We start from the raw sequence: 4,815 nt of genomic DNA on the forward strand, positions 1-4,815 counted from the left end.
TTTCATACAAAAACCTTCCGGAAAATTATACAGATTGCGCACGCAAGTTGAGGAATTATTGATAGCTCTTTTTAAGGTCTTAAAACACCGAGATGATTATCTAATTTAAAGATGCTATTTTGGGTCATCACAGCTATGTTAATGCTATCCCTTCTTTCTTTTGGTATGATCCATACGATACAAATGAAACGAGCAAAATACGCAACTTTCTTAAATGACTCTATTCATAGAAATATTAAGGGTGTCTATATTCTTGATTCCCTATGTGAATTATTACTATATCTTCTATTCATGGGTCTCACAAAAATACGTATTTGATAAAGTTTATCCGAAAGGCATATTGATTTTTATGGCATTCCGAGAAAAACTTATTAACGTATTTATTATGCATTTCATGCATTTATACATGTACATTGACCCATGACCAGATGACATTATATATGCATATATATGTATATTATATTTATATGGGATATGGAAAAAAATTACGGCGTTATATACGCACCACCACCTGATCAGCTGGTATACGTTGATGATTTTGCCCACAGTGCCCGAGATTATATGATGGGATGCCCTCAGAGGCTTGATGTTATGAACACATGTACCTATGCACGACATGAAATTCATAAGCATATGCATGACACTATAAGTATTTCATGAATTACAGGGGTATCCAGACTTACAGGTTGAGTCATTTACTCTATATTTCTTTCATCTCTTTTATGTACTTAATTATGTGCCTTACATACTCGGTACATTATTCGTACTGATGTCCCTTTTGCCTGGGAATGCTGCATTTCATGCCCGCAGGTCTCGATAGACAGGTCGAGAGTCCTCCAAGTAGGCTATCGGCTCAACGAAAGATGTTGGTGCGCTCCATTTGCTCCGGAGTTGCTTGTTTGGTCAGTATGATTTAGACACGTATTGTTTGGTATGGCGGGGATCTGTCCCGACCTTTATGTTAAGTATGTACTCTTAGAGGCTTGTAGATAGATGTCATGTATATACGAATTCTTGTATGGCCTTGCCGGCCTATGTTTTGAGTTTACAAATGATCATGTTGGCCTTATAGGCCCGTATATCACATGTATAAGTTTTTATACCAGGTTGGGTCGCCCTACATTGAGTACTTCCCCATGTTTATTCTAGTTAGCCCCTGACGGCTCATTTGGCCTGTTTTGCCAATGAAAGTACAATAAGAAAGATATGTTATGTTGGTACTCGGTTAAGTAAGGTACCAGGTGCTCGTTGAGGCCCATAGGTTTGAGTTGTGACAAAAGTGGTATCAGAGCATTTCTGTCCTAGGGAGTCTACAAGCCGTGTCTAGTAGAGTCTTGTTTATGGGTGTGTCATGCACCACACTTATAAACAGGAGGCTACAAGGCATTTAAGACGGTCACTCTTTCTTCTTACTCTAGATCGTGTGGTAGAGCTCAATTGTAAGAACTCAATTTCCTAAACCCTATCTTATTCATAATACAATGATGCCTACATTCAAAAAGACAGTCGGTAAGAGATATAGCTATGGAAGTGTTGAGTTAGAAAAACTCGATTTTGCATCATTCTTATGATGAGTAAATGTGACGTCTTCAGCAGACCATGCATGTATTAGAAGGTGTAAGGTTCTTGATAAGGAGTTTTAAGGTAAGAATACTTATCCACTTTTACGGTAAAAAGGAATAACAGAATCGGGAGGTAGACACAAGTTTTAGCAAGTAAAAGAAGCAAGGTGAAGAAGGTACGAGGTACCCAGTTAATAAAGATTATCATTATTTAGCATTCAGGAAGGGAGATATAAGCATTTTGAGTTATGTTCAATAGTGACAGATGTATTTACAATAGGCCACACCGATCCCAATTATGCTCTATGGGGTCCAACATGTATAGTTTAAGAGAAGGACGGGTTATCAGGATCCGGCTGGGGTTAGAGTAACCCAAAATAGTGGATGGATTGGTAGAGTTAGTTGACATTTTCGAAGGATAGTGCAAAAGTGGTAATGGATCTCCTTGTGAGACACCTAGATGGTGCACTCCAAAATATTACAGCTCGATATGGGTGCTACAAAGATAAGCACCGAAAGTATTTCATGTTGTCAACAGGGGATGAGACATCGAAACAAGTTCAAAACATGTACCTGGAAATCAGAATACCAAAGGAAGAAAGAGAAGTTAGCAACAGTAACAGTTCCAGGGAACCAGTGATAACCCGACAGCAGTCAACAAACGAGTACAACAGCTCAGGGTAAAATAATCTATAGCTACCAGAATAAACCTGTGCCCATTTGACGCTGCTGGATCAATTGGCCCAATAACATCCATGCCCCAGGCAACAAAAGGCCATGGTGCGGACATCGTATGTAGTTCTGATGGCGGAGAATGAATCAAGTCTCCATGCACTTGGCACTGATGACATTTACGTACGAAACTGATACAATCTCGCTCCATAGTAAGCCAATAGTAACCTGCCCGTAGGATCTTCTTTGCCAAAACATATCCGCTCATATGCGGTCCACAGACTCCCGAATGTACCTCAGTCATGATAGATGTGGCCTGCCTCGCATCCATGCACCTCAACAACTCGAGATCTGGAGTTCTTTTGTACAACACTCCTCTACTAAGGAAAAACCCGCTTGCCAACCGTCGAATTTTTTGTTTCTGATCATCTGTGGCCTGTATCGGATACACACCCATCCTGATATATTCCTTGATGTCATGAAACCACGACTCACCGTCAACTTCCTCTTCCATTACATTGCAATAAGCATGCTGATCGCAGACCTGAATCTGCAAAGGGTCCACGTAAGCCTTATCCGGATGGTGTAACATCGATGCCAGAGTAGCCAACGCATTGGCCACTTCATTATGAATCCTTGGAATGTGCTTAAATTCTATTGATTGAAACCGCTGACAAAGCTCATGCAAACATTGTCGGTACGATATAAGCTTTAAGTCCCGTGTTTCCCATTTTCCTTGAATTTGGTGTACCAGTAGGTCCTAGTCACCCATGACCAAGACTTCCTGGACACCCATATCTACAGCTAATCTCAACCCCAAGATACATGCCTCATATTCTGCCATGTTGTTCGTACAATAAAAACGAAGCTGAGCTGTAACAGGGTAATGTTGCCCTGTTTCAAAAATAAGCACCGCTCCTATTCCCACACCTTTCATGTTTGCGGCCCTATCAAAGAAAAGTTTCCATCCTGGCTTCTCAACTTGTTCCAACTCTTCAACATGCATCACTTCTTCATCAGGGAAATAAGTCTTCAACGGTTCATAATTTTTATCAACCGGATTCTCGGCCGGATGGTCCGCCAAGGCCTGTGCTTTCATCACAGTCCGAGTCGCGTAGACAATGTCAAACTCTGTGAGCAGGATCTGCCACTTTGCAAGCCTCTCTGTCGGCATAGACTTCTGAAATATATACTTTAACGGGTCCAAACGAGATATGAGGTAAGTAGTATAAGATGACAATAGTGTTTCAGCTTCTGTGCTACCCAAGTTAGGGCGCAACATGTCCTTTCAAGATGAGTATACTTAACCTCGTAGGGTGTGAACTTCTTGCTGAGGTAATAGATGGCCTGCTCCTTCCTTCCAGTGATATCATGTTGACCCAATATACAGCCGAACGAATTGTTCAATACCGTTAAATATAGAATCAAAGGCCGCCCTGGTTCTGGTGGAACCAACATGGGTGGATTTGACAAATACCCCTTTATCTTATCAAACGCCTCCTGACATTCGTTTGTCCACTTGACCACAACGTCTTTCTTTAACAGCTTAAAGATAGGCTCACAAGTTGTCGTGAGCTGGGCGATGAACCTGCTGATATAATTCAATCTCCCCAGCAAACTCATTACCTTGGTCTTGTTCCTCGGAGGTGGCAATTCATGGATGGCCTTGATTTTTGATGGATCCAGTTCAATACCCTGGCGGCTGACTACGAACCCCAACAACTTTCCAGACGGCACCCCGAACGCGCATTTTGCAGGATTAAGCTTGATATTGTACCTGCGAAGCCTTTGGAAGAACTTTCTCAGATCCCTGACATGGTCAGATTGCTGTCTAGACTTTACAATCACATCGTCCGCATACACCTCGATTTAAAACTGGACCGAAGATTCCTTATGCATGTCATATCATCGATATCGGCATAAAAAGAACTGTACAGAAAGAAAAAGAAAAAGAAATGGAGACAAAATTAGGAATTAAGAAAGAAAAGGAATTGCATTTCATTGAATGTAAAGATAACAGGGTTTTAACTCATCCAAATGGACGGAACATAGTAACTGAATTACAAACCCTGGAATAATCCAGGTGAACAAAAGGAAAACAAAACCCACTACAGCGACTCCCTCCGAGATGGAAGAGTAGTGGCTTCCTAGTTGTTGACATTAGCATATGGCCCGATGTACTGTATATCTGCTTTGCTCGACCCTTCCCCGGCCTCAACCATGTTCACCTCAGCAAATACCTTCTCAAGTCCTTTCTCCAAGTTCCCATCCGCACCAATCAGTGGACCAAACACCTTTGCCAATAATTGCTTCTCGATACTTGGCCTGACGAAGGACTTGGACAGACGTGGAATTGGTTTGGGAAGAACCCAACCTCTTTTCTTCATCTTGCGGGCTCGTCTTACATCTGCCGCCGTAGGCTTGAAACCCAGCCCAAAGGTATCCAGATTCTTGGGCAAATAAACTGGCTGAACAATACCTTGCAAATCAGCACCCAACCCTTTGCCTGGTACAAACCCGTTTTTCATCATTTCAGAGGCTACCATGACAGTTGCAGCTGTTATTCTGGGGACCTGGACGC

This window comes from Nicotiana tabacum, chromosome 1 (genome assembly GCF_000715075.1).
Source record: "Nicotiana tabacum cultivar K326 chromosome 1, ASM71507v2, whole genome shotgun sequence".
Taxonomy (NCBI): Eukaryota; Viridiplantae; Streptophyta; class Magnoliopsida; order Solanales; family Solanaceae; genus Nicotiana; species Nicotiana tabacum.